The 19,175-nt window shown below is 36.9% G+C and overlaps 2 pseudogenes; one reads left to right on the forward strand and one right to left on the reverse strand.

The window, feature by feature from the left end:
• The first annotated feature begins 1,523 nt into the window (after positions 1-1,523).
• Positions 1,524-3,893, forward strand: LOC120148516 (annotated as a pseudogene).
• Positions 3,894-5,024: 1,131 nt separating this feature from the next.
• On the reverse strand, positions 5,025-18,518 carry LOC120148500 (annotated as a pseudogene).
• Between the last annotated feature and the right edge of the window lie 657 nt (positions 18,519-19,175).

Here is a 19,175-nt window from a genome sequence, read left to right on the forward strand (position 1 = left end):
GGGGCTCAGCTTTGCTGGTGTGCTGGGTCCCAGTATCATGGACTCACAAGGGGTGGCAACTCTAGGAAGATGACATACCAGGAAATACTTTATTCCTATCCAAACAAAATTGATGAACTAAAAAAGACATCAAGTAAAAGCTTTTAAGGTGTCTCGTGACTGTTCTACCCATAGCAGTGGCCGCAAAAGCAACCCCACCAGCATCAAAAGCCCTTTTCAGCGAGGGAGGGCAGGCTGTACGAAATCAACATGTTGACTTCAATTCGCTACGATGGCTCTGGCAATTTGTTTAAGAAGGAAGCTCCAATGAAAGGATATACTTAAGATTGAATTATAGTTCTTGGATCATTTCTTTGCATTCAATCTACCTCTATAATCTATTTAACGCTTTGGAACTTACGTCGAGTATCTTCCAACCTGCTCATAGTAACAATGTCAGTTTGACAACGAGGGCTTTAATTCCTCGCGTGAATGTCAGCCAGATACTAGGTGGGGCTTGGTTGCAAGACCAGCAGGGGCAGAACATTGTTCCAATGAAACCATCGGGCCACATTAGAGTGAACCTCCAGTTTTCACCTATCACCTTGCCAAAGATTTGTAATTTGCGTTCTTTCACATGGATGTTTCATTTACTTACCGAATCCCTTGCTTCTCAAGGCATTGAAACAATTCTTTACCATATTCTCTGAACATGAATGAATTCCCAGGTGGGTAATCTTGATACGAGCTTAAGTATAATGATTCTGGTTCTACAGGTTGCCCTGGATTGTGACATAGAGGGAATTGGCATTCTTAAATAAACAGAACAGCCAAAATCTCCTTGTAAGTTTCCTTTTTCACATCCAGTTTTCCCCAATGTAGTACCAGGTTTTCTTTGATGCAATTTTTTATTGTAAAAAAAATCTATTGCCTTTGCAGGCATCTTTCTTGAAATGATACCAAATCCTTCCTCAGGAGATGCGCTTTGGCTATCTACGGATGCTTTCTCGATAGGGAAGTTTGTTTGTGGATCAGTGTTCGTGGCGGATCCAAAGAATTTGAAGTGCTTTTGGCCCAATAAAGTTACATTTTAATATTTTTAAAATTTAGTAATTTAATTTAGATTTGTTGTTAAAATGATACAAATATTTTATATATACATGACTTATATGAAGTTATATTTTGTTGTATAAATCGAGATAGAAAGAGATTGACAGTTCATCTCATTAAGACATAACATAATTAAAAAAAATGTTTTTTTCCAAATCAAAATAAATTCTAAAATTTGTTCACCAAAATATATGGGGATGAATCTTTTGCTTTTTCCCTATTGAGTCAAACTCAATCAGAAAAATTGTCCATATTATTAATCAAATGCAAACAGAGATATGAGTTTGGATTTAATTTGAAATTTTTGGTCCACCATTGCCAGCACACACACGCAATTTTATATATTATGTAGTTTAGTCATTTTCACATACCAAAAGGAGACAGAGTCGATATATTTTCAACAGGGAAACTGTATGATTAATGAAGCAATAGGGGAGAAGAAGTTAGCCATGGGAACACTTAGCTCTTTCTTCTACTTCTTCTTCTTCTTCGTTTTCTTCATTAATGCAGCATGTTGCGGAGGGAAATCACATCTGCAGCAGACTCCAAAGAAACACGTGCCTTTTTTCATCTTCGGTGATTCATTTCTGGATGCTGGGAACAACAACTACATAAACACCTCCACTCTTGACCAAGCTAATTTCTGGCCTTACGGTCTCACTTATTTCAAGTTCCCTACCGGAAGGTTCTCCGATGGCCGTTTGTTATCTGACTTTATAGGTCAGAATTCTCAATTCTTTGCCATTTCTTTATTCTTTCTGTGGTTTTTTTTTAAAAGGTCGGGTTAATTAACCAACGGATATTCTTTTGCCTAACACGATCTTCTTTCTTGTCTCATCTTAATTGTTTATATTTTCTTCATTTTTATATTGTTTTTTAAACTGTAGCTAAACGTGCAAAGTCGCCACTGATTCCACCGTTTCTGCAACCTGGTTTTCGACAATATTACCATGGGGTAAATTTTGCTTCTTTTGGAGCTGGTGCTCTTGCTGAGACATTTCAAGGATTTGTACGAGTCATCTTCTTCCTTAAATTACCGCCTTTCATTCTTTATATATTCTGGATTATTATTAGCTTATGATTTGAGTATAAAGAAACTGAGATAGTCCTGACCCTTGTGAACCTTATGGTGACGGGTGAAATTTTCACTTTAATTGGCTGGATGCCCCTACTGGCTTTAGGGCCCACTAACGTATACATCCTTTGATGTGTCAAACATCCAAAGAAACTTATTGGTATCTTTCCCATCTTCACCAAATACACCCCACGAAATAAAAGTTATTGCACATATAATGATATGTCAAATCGGATCTGGTTGCAGACTAGCTTCCAGGCTGAATGATGTGTCAAACCAATAACCAATGAATGTTGTGGACAAAAATATTATTGCAGGGTTGAAGATGTTTTCTTTTTCTTCTGTAAATTAGGTTACTGTCTTCTCAAAAATTTTCAGGCCATGGACCTTAAGACACAGCTAAACAACTACTACAAAGTAGAGAGTTGGTTTAGACATAAATTGGGGAATGATGAAGGCAAGGCAACGATATCGAGAGCTGTTTACTTGTTTAGCATCGGAAGCAATGATTACATGAGCCCTTTCTTGACCAATTCCACTATCTTAAACAACTACAATGACTCCACATATTTTGGGATGGTGATCGGCAACCTTACAACAGTCATTAATGTAAGTCATCCTCTTTGTATCTCATGGGATCTATGGTAAACTTCATCTAAAATCAATATGTGAACTCATTACGATCTATCTGAAATCAAGTCCTTGAAATGTCAGGAAATATATAGAGGAGGAGGTCGCAAATTCGCGTTCGTCAACTTACCGGAATTAGGTTGTCTTCCGGGGATGAGGATAATCAAGTCCGGAAACAACGGAAGCTGCTTGGAAGAAGCACGGAGACTTGCATCATTGCATAACAAAGCTCTTTCGAAGCTCCTCTTTGAGTTGGAAAAACGATTCAAGGGTTTCAAGTACTCACTTTTTGACTTCAACACTAATCTCAGATAAAGAATGCAACATCCTTTTAAATATGGTACGTACAAACACATACAAACTAAAAGAAAACGTATAATATTGCTCATTACAAACTATAGGTTTTGCCCTAAATTTGTAATGAACTTGACCATAGCGGGACACTTAATTAGCATACATCTACGGTTTTTATAATTATATAGTTTTTAAGTTTTAACCTTGTGTAAAAGAGAAAGAAAACGAATTGATTAACATTGATTATTGACACCTAAAGAAGATATGATGATTGGTCAAAAGGCATGATTTAGTAACGTATTTGAAACCTCGAGATCTTGCGAAGAGCTTATATATATATATAACCCAAAGCTTAAGGGGTAAATCATGATTTGGTGGCCTTTTCTAAAGCTTCTTAATTACTATAAACAGCAAAGTAAAACTTTTTTATTATTATTATGGACTCCATGAATTCCACAGAATGTGTAATGGAATTACAAGTTTGTTTCCCGAGAAATATAGGAAATTGCAATTAACATCGGGTGGTTTGATCAAAGGTTTCAAGGAAGGGGAGACAGCATGCTGTGGAAGTGGGGAATATAGAGGAGTATTCAGCTGTGGGGGGAAAAGGACGGTGAAGGAGTTCCAACTTTGTCAAAATCCCAAAGACTACGTGTTTTGGGACTCTTTTCATCTCACTGAAAGGATTTACAAACAATTGGCTGATCAAATGTGGGGTGGCAAGACAACAACCAATGCTCATAATGATGCTGGACCTTGTACTATGAAGAAACTATTTCAATTTCATTAATGCAAATTTTAGATATTGGGTTCATTTTATTAAATAAATTAGAAACTCACGATGATTTGGCATTTAGTAGTGAAATGGTGATTGGCAAGGCTATGGAAGTTTCGTATACGTCATGACTGCCGTCCAAGTTATGGATGGTAAGATTCAAGAGCCAACTCAGTGTACATGTGATTTTAATGATGTAGCAGGGAAAACATTTTGGGTTTCTATACATGGGATCATTAGCATGCAGACCATCCTCAAAGTATTTGTACCCAGCGACGGAGATCAACATTATCTTTTTGGAGGATTATTTAAAAAATTTATATGTATTAATTAAAATATTTTAATATTTTTATTAATATAAATTATATATTAAAATATTATATTAATATTTTTTTTATAAATCCTTAAAATTCATTTATTCACATAAAAATTCAAAGAAACAAATTTCATCTAATCTTTTTTGTTTATATAAACTTGGAAAAATTGATAATATTATAATAAAAATACAATTTTAATTAATAAAATAAGTGAGAGTGACTAAAACATGAGTAATTTAAAAGTTTAGTGATCAAATTGAAACGTTTTTTAACTTTAATGACCGAAATAAGAGTGAAGAGATAGTTGAATGATTAATAGTTGAATATATCCTTTAATATATCATTTATATAAATACCATACATGCCTTTTTTAAATATTTTGGGGTATCTGGCCCCACTGGTCTCCAAGAGGTTCCGCCACTGCTTGTACCTGCAAACAATGGTTCCTGCTTCGAAGTAAACAAGCAGATTGCCCAGCTCACGTGGAGTGGTACACCCGATATTACGGGGCCTTACAATCTGAAAGCATGATCATTGCTTTGATCCAATACCATCATCTCCGCATAACTGTTTGCTGTTTGAATAAATAAAGCCTTCGAAAAAATGTAACAAGAAGCTACTTGTTTTTGTAGAAGACAACTAAAAAAAGAGAGATGATGAATCAGCCACAATAGCAACGGTTACATAACGTGAACGCACATCTGCAAATGAAGTCTGCCATCCACGGAATTTGCCGCAAAATACAGAACCAAAACAATTCCCATCCTGTCCATCTTTTAATGTTTGAAATTTCAATCTGTTTAATAAATACAGCTACTTAAATGACAACACTACTTCATTCTCATGGTTAGGTCTTCAATGGAGCCTTCTTCTCTCTATCAGATATCCGTGCTGGGGCTGTGGAATGTGATTTGAACCGCCCTCTCCCTCCTTCCTCTTTTTCCTGGAAATGTCCAAACCCATATTGCTCAGTTTCCATTTTTTTTAATTAAATTTACGTTGGCCCATAGCCGCAAGCCAAGCAAATTGTTAAATATCACAAAGTCATTCAGAAAAATCTATGGACCTGATTTTACAGTTTAAAATACCTTTTTGTTAATGTAGACACTCATTTTTGTCCATATTTTTTTATTTTATTTTATTTTATACACACACATATTATATAGTTGACAAACGGTTTTTGAAAATACGTATATAATATATAGTTTCTAAAAACATTTTAAAAACTTATATAATATATAGTGTTTTGAAAATGTTTTTAAAAATTTATTATATAGTTTTTTAAAAAAATATACTTTTTTATATTTATTATTATTATTATTTACTATTATTAATATTTTTATTAATTATTTTTTGCAGGCTTCAACCCCACGATCTCAACGGCACTCCCTTCCACGTTTCTAGCCAACAGAACCATGCCATGAAAAGAGCAACAGACGCCGAAAAACACTGAAAGCAGTTCCTGTTTTTTTTTCTATTTAAAAGCAATGCTCGAGTGAAGCAGGGGGGAGGAGGGGAGCCCTCCCTCTCGCCAGTCGCCTCTGCCGACGTAATAATGAAGCCCAATAACGACAATGAAGTTCTGTTTCAAGTAGCAACTGAAATTTGGTATCTTCTAGTTCACTAGGCGAGCAGCGGAAGCAAAATCTTAGTGCCTCTTTTAGAACTACAGAACCAATTGAAAGCAGGTTGCTAATGATCTTGTTTGAATTCATGGTATTATTGTTGAGTACGTGAGGAGAGCAAAGGAAAAAGCAATGGAAGAGAGAAAGAGGGAGAGATGGAACCACTGCCGCTCGCCATTAATGCATCAAGTGCTTTGCATACTTTATCAACCTCGGGTGCATAGTTAATCTTCTGTGAAGTCATTATGAGTTCAACAAAACCCACACAGGACTGTCCAGAAGGTTCAAAGACTGGCAGCGCCAAGGTTCCCTGAACATTGTATAGTAGAGCATGATCAAGCTGTGAATACTCTCCGTTGGAATAATATCGTACATTTGGATTCCATTCTGGAAATTTTTGCCGGAAGACGCGGCCAGGAAGTCTGAGCTCGACATCACTCTCTCCATCCACTGAAAACATGTACATCAATGAAACCGTCCTGTACTGGTGCAATTCATTGCTATATGGATCATTCTTTTTCCATATCTGAGGTCCATACTGTACGGTGTGGATTTGGTAAGTGAGCCGACACCGCAAACTCGAATTTTATTCAGAACTTGTGTTGCTGTGCGTATGATTGAAACAATTTTAACTGCAGATGCTTATTGTCTGTATGCACTCTGTCAATGTTGTTTTCCTAATCTGTGACACAGTTTTGAATTGCTTGCGGTTCCCTTTTTTCGAATTGCATATTTTTTCTTATGGACCAGCATCTTTGTTTTAATCCAGTGGCCATGTTCGATTCATATGTTCTTCTTGTTTCGATTACAAACTCCCTATGATCATTCCTTTTGAAAGATCCCGATGACGAGGACCAGTGTTATAGATTGGGACATGTTTGTATACGCACGTATGGTGTTCGAAGAAATGTAAACAAAAGAACAAAGATTGAAAGTTTAGAGTGCAATACGCGTGAACATAGCCAACATTTGGCTTCTGTGCGTGAAAACCTCATGATTTTAAACCTTGGGTAAATTCACAATATGGCCCATCTATTATGGTTTCTTTTTTATATTTATTTCATTTATTTTATTACTTTTTATTTTATTATTATTTTTCCTTTCATTCCTTTCATTTATTTAATATTTATTTAGTATTCTTTATTTAATATTTTTGACTTTTAGGGATATTTTCAATCAATCAAAGGTAATTAATTCGAATTAATTTTTTTTTAAATTTTAATTTTCGCAAATAAAGACAACCGATAAATTAATCGGTACCAAAAGGGCGATTCAAGGGTGCTAATCCTTCCTTGACCGTAACCGACTCCCGAACCCGACACGTTTTTGGTACAACGCAGATCAGGTAAGATGGTGTCCGACCCACCTAAATTCGTTTTAAAGTGGTCGGTGGCGACTCCTAAGCCTTTAATCCAAGTCGAAGCCCAATTCCGGGGCCCAACCGAAAGACGGTTCCGACAGCTTGGCGACTCCGCTGGGGACAGGTAAGTGAGTCAGGCCAGAATTAATTTTCAGTTGTCTTTTTATGCGAAAATAGTAAATTTAAATTTAAATTTATTTATTCGATTCCAATTATTTACCTTTGATTATTTTTGAAATAAATAGTTGTACTAACATTTTTTTCAATGATTTCAGATTTTTGAAAAGTTTCCATCTCTGGCTCTATACCCGAGCTCCGAACCCTTTTAAGTGAGGGTGAAAGCGACGCCTTCGTATGAATTTATTCACCGTGCGAGCCTAGCAAGTAGCCTTCGGGATTCATATAACTTATGTCTTCGTGTGAATTTATTCACCGTGCGAGCATAAGGGAATGTTTCGTCTCGAGTTTAACTTAGTCCACATAAGCTTGTAATGGGTTTAGGACTAAGGGTCTGGTAAGCCCAAGGGGGCACCAGCGTGGAGAACTCGGGTATATTTTTTTAGAACCTAAACCGAGAGAGTATAGGGAATTAGAACCCACCCAAAACCTCATTCCAAACCCTAGGCTATTTTTATTTCCTGCTATATTTTCTGCTCCAAGCATGCGAACAAGACAAATATGCGGTTAGGATTTGTGTGAAATTAGCATGCGGGATAGAGATCATGTCCGGGTAGGAATTAAAGCATGCGGAGTAGATATCATGTGGGGTAGGACTTTTCATTTTCATCAATTTTTTATTATTTTCCTTATCTCACTAACTTGTTTTTCCTCCATTTCATTTTTTTTTGGCATTTTTTTTATCATTCGCATCATTAAGACGAGGTGTTGATCCACAAAAAATGTGTTTGTTAAACATGAATAATCTGCATTAATGGACAAAGGGATTATAATACAAAGAGATAAAAAGCTCAGAATCCCAGTCGTGGTCAAATAATACTCGGAGGCAAAGGGTGCAGGGGCAAGACGAGGAAAATGTTACTGACCCGGAGAGTCCTTTCGAAAACTGTGAGATCAAGATGGCGAAACCCTAGCTAAGCTGGAGATCATTATTGATAAATTCTAGAAACAAGTCGATAAACTTTGGGTGGAGGGCTCCGATGGCACTTTCGTTTGGAACAAGCTCGACATAGAGTGAAAGCCGGCGATGCAGTCCTTCGAGACCTTTTGGGGGCAAGCAGCTCGTTATTTGCACATTTTAGCCAATGGAACCGGAACGGTTTGACATGGTATTCAACCGGTGACAGACGAAGGCAAAAGACTTATCAGAAGCTGTTCGGGGTCTATGCCTTCAAAATATTTTTGTCTCTTAAGACGTAACACTTTTGCCCCAATAAGGATTATTTATAATAACAGGTACATTTTTTGGATCAATGCCTCGAACATTTCATGCATCATGCATTCAGACATATTGTGCATTTTGTTATTTTTCTTTACATTCGCATTATTTTTCCTTTTTTTACATTCACGTCTCATCAAAAATGAGAACATTTTGATCCTATGACATATAAGGAGCTTTACCAACAGTTGTTTGACGCACACGTGGTGTCACTATATCCAGAGAAATCCATGAAGCCCCGTACCCCAGGTAGTATGATGAGAACGCTCATTGCAAAAATCATAGCGGAGTCCCAGGGCGCACTATCGAGAATTACTCCACAATCAAGAGAATCATACATAAAATACGTAACAAGAATCGGATCGACTTCAACAACTTGGGGGCATCCAAGTGAGGAGGACCATTTCATCATTTGAGACATTTTGTTTGAATTTGTTTTTTCATTTTTTTTCTGAAGTTTTTGTAAGGACTTTTAAATAAATTTATGTTACTTTAAAGATGTTAAACAATGAATCACATTTGCAAACTTGCAATTCTTTGAATATCATCTGAATTAAGAAACTCTGAAATGGTTCAAAGTTACATATCTTTGACGAAGTAACATGATTTAAAACAAGGAATTTGACTTTACCCAGAATATACACTCAAACACCGTACCCTGCTCTTGTAATTAACCAATATAACATTTTCCTTTCATAAGGTGCGGACAACATGGGGCATCATTTTGCATATGACATTATTATACTTTTTATTTAAGGCATTCAGTGATGAAAATGATCTTCACAGATGGAATAGTCGAGTAAGTGAATCTAGTTTAGGTCAGTTGCTTGAAAATTGAACTCTAAAGATGAAATTTTTTACTTTCAACAAACACCTAGACTATAACAGGTTCTTCTGGACAATCTTAAGAAATTAAATCCGTAAAACTGAGCTATTCCACTAAGGCAATTGGTTACAGAGGAAACTCGAAAGCCCTGGCTTTATGAATAGATTATATTCAAACCATGACATTGCTCGGACACTTGACAATTCGGTGTTTGCTCCACTACTTTTGTCAGGCCGAAGACTTTGTGATGAGATGAACCCTTCAGTTAAACCTGATAAAAGTGATTATAATGTTAAGCTGTCCCTCTAAAGTAATTGGTTAAACGCCCCAACTTTATGGATTCAGCTAGCTAGACAATGGAAAATTAAATCAAATTTATCTGAGCAAGAAATTTTTGGTAATGTTGGACTAAGGGAGTTAAGGAACACCTGTTATAGTCGACTACACACGAGCACTCAAGAATTTCATTTTTAGACCGATATTTTTCGCACTGCCTTTGTTGGAGGAGCCTACAAAGCTTGAACAAATGGAAGATTTCAGAGGACCGAAATAAAATATCTAGTAATTGGTCATTCTAGTTGCGTCATTATGTCCGCACCCAAATGAAATGCCAAAGCATATTTCGATATTTAAAAAAATGACATTTTGGGTTACCAAAACCTTAGAAAGGAGGCTAACCTAAAGCCAACTCATCCATTTGAACATTTGTCAAAGATTTATAACTCTGAAAGCATTAAAAGAGCTCTTGATTCCTTTGATATTTTTTGAACTCACATTTACAATTTGATTCAATTGCGAACAATATTTTACAACATTTTTATCATGTATCTCTCCTAAAATAAGAAAAAGGAGAAAAACATTTTCAAGCAGAACAGTCTCAGATATGAAAGGTCTGTAAAGCCAAAGCTCGGGAAGCAAATGGGACATGATCCATTCCAAGGACCTGATTGACAGACAAAGCACGAGACTCTATCCAAAAGATAACACATAATTAGGTGCATCACATTCATCATTTTAGCATACACGTTTTTGCAGCTTTTAGAGTCAAGTTTTGACTTCAGGATGAAGGATACTCGATTCTCAAGCGCCTTCAAAGAAGGATGGTGGTTGATTAACTCGGCAGTAAGAAGCTACACCTCAACCGACTTGACATCTTAGAACCAATTTCAGATAGGTTCGAGAACCAGTTCAAAACAAATCCAGTTCGACACAAACTCAACCATGAGCAGTATGTTTCCAGTTAACACTTTCAAGCTAGATTTCAATTCCACGACGAAAGATATCCGGCTCACAAAATTTGGCGAAATGGGCCGTTATTCATTTAAAGGAAATTTACAGCATAACTTAAGTCAAGAAAAGTTATCTGTCAACAAATAACTTTCCAATTTCATTCAGAGTCTATTTCAACTTCGCAACGAAGAAAATTGGACTCCAGACAACGCAAGTTCAACTTCACGACGAAGGGACCGCTGGTTGTCAATAAACAATTTCCCAATTTCAACTTCACAACGAAGGATATTGGACTCCGGACAACACAAGTTCAACTTCACAACGAAGGGACTGCTGGTTGTCAATAAACAATTTCCCAATTTCAATTTCACAACGAAGGATATTGAGATCCAGACAACGCAAGTTAAACTTCACGACGAAGGGACCGCTGGTTGTCAATAAACAATTTCCCAATTTCAACTTCACAACGAAGGATATTGGGCTCCAGACAACGCAAGTTCAACTTCACGACGAAGGGACCGCTGGTTGTCAATAAACAATTTCCCAATTTCAACTTCACAACGAAGGATATTGGACTCCGGACAACACAAGTTCAACTTCACAACGAAGGGACCGCTGGTTGTCAATAAACAATTTCCCGATTTCAGAGTCAATTTCAACTTCACAACGAAGGATATTGGACTCCAGACAACGCAAGTTCAACTTCACGACGAAGGGAACGCTGGTTGTCAACAAATAATTTCCCGATTTCAGAGCCAATTTCAACTTCACAATGAAGGATATTGGACTCCAGACGACGCAAGTTCAACTTCACGACGAAGGGACCGCTGGTTGTCAATAAACAATTTCCCGATTTCAGAGCCAATTTCAACTTCACAACGAAGGATATTGGACTCCAGACAACGCAAGTTCAACTTCACGACGAAGGGACCGCTGGTTGTCAATAAACAATTTCCCAATTTCAACTTCAGAACGAAGGATATTGGACTCCAGACAACGTAAGTTCAACTTCACGACGAAGGGACCGCTGGTTGTCAATAAACAATTTCCCAGTTCCAGAGCCAATTTCAACTTCACGGCGGAGGATATTGGACTTGGAACAATACAACTTACTTGGATTTCAACTTCACGACGAAGGATATCCAATTCCAGGCTCAGCTTAACGACGAAGGGGCCACCCACGGTTTCAACTTCATGACGAAGGGAATCGTGCACACAAGCAGCATCAATCTCTAGATTGGATTTCAACTTCACGTCGAGGGATATCCAACTCAAAGAAGGAGTGTCTACCAACAAAAGACCTTTGAGTTCGACTACGCTCAGCTCAATGACACATCATTTGCAGCATAGCTTAAGTCGAGAAGGGCTATCTGCTAAATACCCCCTAGTTCGATTACACTCAGCTTCGAGGGCATATCATTTACAGTATAACGCAAGGCTAGAAGGGTTATTTGCAACCAAAGACCTTCGAATTCGACTACGCTCAGCTTCAAGGCATACATTTGCAGTACAACTTAAGTTTGGAAGGGTTGTCTGCCAACAAAAGACCTTTGAGTTCGACTACGCTCAGCTCCGAGGCACATCATTTGTAGTATAGCTTAAGTCGAGAAGGGCTATCTGCCAAAGACCTTCGAGTTTAATTACACTCAGCTTCGAGGGCACATCATTTGCAGTATAACTTAAGTCGAGAAGGGTTATCTGCCAACCAAAGACCTTCGAGTTCGACTACGCTCAGCTCCAAGGCATATCATTTGCAGTACAACTTAAGTCTAGAGGGGTTGTCTGCCAACAAAAGACCTTTGAGTTCGACTACGCTCAGCTCCAAGGCATATCATTTGCAGCATAACTTAAGTCGAGAAGGGTTATCTGCCAACCGAAGACTTTCGAGCTCGATTACACTCAGCTCAGAGGCAAACCAAGTTTAGTTCAAGGCAAGAATGACTATATGTCAAAAAATTGTCGAGTTCGATTACAATCAGCTCGATGACACCTCAATCACACTACTGTCCGGCTGCAATCGAGGTTTTCAAGTCGAGAAGAAGACATGGGTTAACCGTGCCATAGTGACAAGAAACTATTTTCCGGCATCATAGCTTAAGTCGAGAAAAGCTATTTGTCAACGAAGACATTTCTGAGTTCGATTCCGTTCAACTCAAGGGCCTATTAACCATATGGTGGAGTCAAGGAACCATTTTCAAGTCGAATGGTTGAACCAAGGTCTTTAAACCTAGAAGAAGACCGACGTTGACTACAATTTGGCAACGAGAAGCCACATTCCGTTTCAAATTCCGAATTGAGGCTTCAATTCCATATCATTTCAAGATTGACTCGACTTCACGACGGAAGGAGTCATCTACAATTCAATTCGATAGGGAGTTATTCTTCAACTTCATCGAACGAAAATTTGTGTCTTTTTATCTTTGTCCTATTTTTCGTTCCACGAAAAAGGACAAAGAGGGGCAGTTGTAAACACTCATTTTCGTCCATATTTCTTTATTTTATTTTATTTTACACACACACACATATTATATAGTTGACAAACGCTTTTTGAAAATATGTATATAATATATAGTTTCTAAAAACATTTTAAAAACTTATATAATATATAGTGTTTTGAAAACGTTTTTAAAAATTTATTATATAGTTTTTTAAAAAAATATACTTTTTATATTTATTATTATTATTATTTATTATTATTAATATTTTTATTAATTATTTTTTGCAGGCCTCAACCCCACGATCTCAACGACACTCCCTTCCACGTTTCTAGCCAACAGAACCATGCCATGAAAAGAGCAACAGACGCCGAAAAACACTGAAAGCAGTTCCTGTTTTTTTTCTATTTAAAAGCAATGCTCGAGTGAAGCAGGGGGGAGGAGGGGAGCCCTCCCTCTCGCCAGTCGCCTCTGCCGACGTAATAATGAAGCCCAATAACGACAGTGAAGTTCTGTTTCAAGTAGCAACTGAAATTTGGTATCTTCTAGTTCACTAGGCGAGCAGCGGAAGCAAAATCTTAGTGCCTCTTTTAGAACTACAGAACCAATTGAAAGCAGGTTGCTAATGATCTTGTTCGAATTCATGGTATTATTGTTGAGTACGTGAGGAGAGCAAAGGAAAAAGCAATGGAAGAGAGAAAGAGGGAGAGATGGAACCACTGCCGCTCGCCATTAATGCCTCAAGTGCTTTGCATACTTTATCAACCTCGGGTGCATAGTTAATCTTCTGTGAAGTCATTATGAGTTCAACAAAACCCACACAGGACTGTCCAGAAGGTTCAAAGACTGGCAGCGCCAAGGTTCCCTGAACATTGTATAGCAGAGCATGATCAAGCTGTGAATACTCTCCGTTGGAATAATATCGTACATTTGGATTCCATTCTGGCAAGTTTTGCCAGAAGACGTGGCCAGGAAGTCTGAGCTCGACATCACTCTCTCCATCAACTGAAAACATGTACATCAATGAAACCGTCATGTACTGGTGCAATTCATTGCTATGTGGATCATTCTTTTTCCATATCTGAGGTTCATACTGTACGGTGTGGATTTGGTAAGTGAGCCGACACCGCAAACTCGAATTTTATTCAGAACTTGTGTTGCTGTGCATATGATTGAAACAATTTTAACTGCAGATGCTTATTGTCTGTATGCACTCTGTCAATGTTGTTTTCCTAATCTGTGACAGTTTTGAATTGCTTGCGGTTCCCTTTTTTCGAATTGCATATTTTTTCTTATGGACCATCATCTTCGTTTTAATCCAGTGGCCATGTTCGATTCATATGTTCTTCTTGTTTCGATTACGAACTCCCTATGATCATTCCTTGTGAAAGATCCCGATGACGAGGACCAGTGTTATAGATTGGGACATGTTTGTATACGCACGTATGGTGTTCGAAGAAATGTAAACAAAAGAACAAAGATTGAAAGTTTAGAGTGCAATACGCTTGAACATAGCCAACATTTGGCTTCTGTGCGTGAAAACCTCATGATTTTAAACCTTGGGTAAATTCACAATATGGTCCATCTATTATGGTTTCTTTTTTATATTTATTTCATTTATTTTATTACTTTTTATTTTATTATTATTTTTCCTTTCATTCCTTTCATTTATTTAATATTTATTTAGTATTCTTTATTTAACATTTTTGACTTTTAGGGATATTTTCAATCAATCAAAGGTAATTAATTCGAATTAATTTTTTTAAAAATTTTAATTTTCGCAAATAAAGAAAACCGATAAATTAATCGGTACCGAAAGGGCGGTTCAAGGGTGCTAATCCTTCCTTGACCGTAACCGACTCCCGAACCCGACACGTTTCTGGTACAACGCAGATCAGGTAAGATGGTGTCCGACCCACCTAAATTCGTTTTAAAGTGGTCGGTGGCGACTCCTAAGCCTTTAATCCAAGTCGAAGCCCAATTCCGGGGCCCAACCGAAAGACGGTTCCGACAGTTAACAATCTGAACAACATCTTCATCCTGCAGAGCATGACTAAGGCTACAATGTTGGGGGTAGTGTCTTGCACTTGTGCCCCAGATAGGGATGGCAACTCAACCCGAATCCGACGGGTTCCGACTCGACCCGACCCGATCGGGTCGGATTTTTTTTAAAAAATTTCGGGTTCTGGTCGGGTCGGGTCGGGTTTAGGGTGAAAAAAATCCGACCCGACCCGACCCGAAAAATATATATAATTTTATCCTATATATTTAGGGATAATTACAATAATGTCTCTCCATATATAATTTTTTTCAATTAAGTCATTGTTTTCATTGAATAAAATTTTTTTTATTATTATTTCGGGTCGGATCGGGTCGGGTCGGATTTCTAAGTCATATATTCGGGTCGGGTCGGGTCGGGTGAAACCTTAATTTCGTCGGGTCGGGTCACGGGTGAAAAACCCTTTCTTCTCGGGTCGGGTCGGGTGGCCCAAAAACCCGACCCGACCCGACCCATTGCCATCCCTAGCCCCAGACCAGAACGTATTTATCATCCTTTATCAAACTCCTATGAATGTGATTGCAGAAATCTTCCACAGAGCAGCCACCCCGATCCTATCTCATACCAAGAAAAATCAATAAGACAACTTCCAGAATTAATCTAACAGTATAGCCTATTGGAAGTAAATGCAATGACAAGAACATATGGGGCATACAGCAGAGAGGACCACGGGATCACTGAAATCAGGTTGCCGCCCTTGTGGTTTTGTATATACTCGCACAAGTCCCATCTCTTCCCACATCTTTGAAAGTTAGTCTATCCAAGTTCAGCTGCAAAAGCAACAGGCGTATAGGTCAACATGTTTCTCAAATTACATGCATCAAATATGAAACTGATAAGCAATATATGTCTGCAACTAATTCTGCTCTGTATTGTGTTGTTGATGTATGGCAGACATCATTTTACTTTCCCTTCTAACAGGGAATGAACAATGAACTTCATGAAAACATGAAAATCCGAAGCAGGCATAAGTATCAAATGTCATTGTGTTCTGATCATGTCACTAAAGATGCTTCCATTTTTTATTGGCATACTCCTTAACCTCCATTCCATATTATTCACTATTTCCAGAAGCCATTAACATTTTTAAGAAAGATAGAACATGCCTTCAGATTGCAGCTTATTACGACAGAATTAGGTTACCGGGCTAACTTATCCACATCATCAATACCAATGACATCTATCTTGTTGTAAACATACACACACTTGCAGTATTTGCGGTTTCCTTCAATGACATCTATAAGGTCATCCACTGTGGCATCCTCACGAAATAGAACCTGAAAAGAATCCATCAGGAACACCTCAGAATAAGTAAGAAAACATCATTTGAAAGAATGAATAAAACAAATGTGAAGTTCAATCATTACAAGACTGCGTACCTCTGCATTGTGAATTTTGTATTCTTGTAGAATTTGATAACAGAGTTTCTCGTCCACATGAGTTAATGGTAACGTAATATTGAAAGAGATGCCCCAGTTTTTTCTTTTTAAAATATATCTGCAAAAAAAAAATGAAGGAGAAAGCAGTATTAAAAAATCCATTAGAATTTTCTTACAACTTGAACTAGTTCATGTTATGCCATTATGATATGAAAATTATTCATTTTTCTTTAGGCAAACAACAATACAGTATTTTAAAATATAGCGATGTCTAATGTATCCAATATTAGCAACAAACTTACTTGAGGTGGTCTCTTGTTTAATCGCAAACCCACAGCTTCCAGCTCCTTGGTTAATATTTGGTGATGACCCTCGCTCTGGGATTTTCATGTCAGATTACACAGACATAAAGTAAGAGAAGTCTCTTAAAAAATTCTAGAATTGGAAAAACTACTATTATGATATAGATACTTACTTTAGAGGCATCAAGAACCATAAGCACGAGATCTGAGGACTTGGCAACAGCAATAACCTGAGAAATGAACAGCCTCATAAAGAATCTTGAATTTGAGAATCTATTCAACCAAACTCAGTATAAGAATGAAGAGAGCAAATCATAGGTACAAACAGAAAGAAAAAAAGAAAGACATTATCTTTTTCCACATGATACATGCCAAGAAACACAAGAAGCATTTTAATCAAACAATATTCAATAAAAGTTACTTTTCAAAAAAATATTCAATAAAAGTTTTATCAGTTACCTCATCTGGAAACGACAAGTTTATAACTTTTTACCAAAAGATGTTCATAGGGTAAAATTAGAAGCTGCAAAATTTTACCTGCCTCCCACATCCTTTTCCTTCAGAAGCACCTTCAATAATTCGAGGAAGATCGAGAAGTTGAATCTTAGTATCATTGTAATGTACGATACCAGGAATGCATGTAAGTGTTGTAAATTCATAAGATGCAGCTTCTGAATGAGTTCCAGTTAACATGGTTAAAAGGGTTGATTTCCGCCACACTACGGATCGAAAGACTCTAACTCGTTGTCATTTCGGGACATAAACTAACCAAACTAGTAAAGATAAGTGCCTACAAAAAAAAAGAAACAAATAAGTAAATAATAAAAGAAACTCTAATGCAAAACCGATGCTCCCCGACAAGGATGCCAGAAACTTGATGCTATGTAAATGCTATAGCAAAGTGCAAGCATACACTATCATATCAAGCAATAAAACGGTAACAATAAAGTTATGAGTGTCAAATCCACAAAGACAAAACTTGTTACAAAAGAGTCTATATGCAAGAAAGAGATTGATTTGGTGATTAACAAACAAATAGCAAAATAAGAATATCAAGATGATGAAAGCAAGGGAATGTTGCAACAAACAATGGAGCAATTAGACCAATAGACCTAAGATGCTATCATCTTGGGCTGATAACAAAATGATAATGCTGCAGTATTATATTCATAAGTTATATAAAGATTAATTTACAACCTATTAAATTTCTAACTTTCATTAAAAATTTGAGAAGTTCATAATCGAGCATAACATAGACATCATATATCTCGATACGGATATGTTATTCTCATAATCACCTATGCTATAACAAAACTAGCATGCAATCTTAATTAATTTTATCTCTAAAAATAATTAAAATTCACATGCATAAGATGTTATTATCTCTAATCAACATCATATTAAAACCACAACTCATAAACATAGTTCAAGCAACAAAAACTATCATATAAGCATTTAATTGAACACTTTATGTTCGATACCCATATAAATAATAATAATCATTCAACATTCACAATAACGAATGGATTAGGCTACAATCGTGGCTAAAAGTGGTGGAAAAAGATGTAGGAGATGAAGAAATTGATGATTAAATGGGGAAGGGATCACTCTTATTTAAAGGTTGAAGGAATGGATATTCAACCAATGGTTTTTCGCCACAGTTCAAGTGGTTCTAGAGCCTTGACGGCTGCACTCTTTCAGCCGTACCTTCTAGAAGGTTCTCCATTCTTCAATTGATGAGTCATCTTATATTGCAAAACCGATCAGCAATCCAACACAACATCGCAGCATAGCATCACCTGCATCTTTAAGTAATGCCCCCAGGATCAGCTTACTCAATTCTAGCATAATGCATAAAAATTAAGCCAACAATTACTAACTTTGTCCCATGACATAAATTATAGAAAATATATAAAAATGATCCTAAAATGTTCCTAATAATGCTTAAGTTCAAACTAACTTAGGTAAAAAGATACTAAAAAGATAATTCTTTTAGAGAGTTATCATCTACGTGGGATGGGGTCTTGGTACGTTGGTGAATGAGTTTGTTGAGTTTTTTCTTTTATGATCTTGTGGTTGAGCCCTGCAAAGTACTTGTGTTATTTCTATGGGGTACTACGTGTTTAGGTGGTTTGATTTTATAGTTTGGTTTTGATTTCATTCTTTTGTATAGGATTTTGTATAATAGAGTCCTTTTAAGTACAAGTAGAATTTGTAAATTGAAAGCAGTTACTGCTTTCGCAATACAAGATACATTCATCTAAAAAAGAATAGCATTATTGAATGGAGTTGAAAATTATTTTAAAATCATTGTTAAATCTGTTCAACACTGGTTATAATTTTAAAGTGCTTTCGACTTAAAGCTGGCGGCCCTTAGTATATA

The sequence above is a fragment of the Hibiscus syriacus genome, unplaced genomic scaffold (genome assembly GCF_006381635.1).
Source record: "Hibiscus syriacus cultivar Baekdansim isolate YM2019G1 unplaced genomic scaffold, ASM638163v2 tig00110962_pilon, whole genome shotgun sequence".
In the NCBI taxonomy this organism is placed as follows: Eukaryota; Viridiplantae; Streptophyta; class Magnoliopsida; order Malvales; family Malvaceae; genus Hibiscus; species Hibiscus syriacus.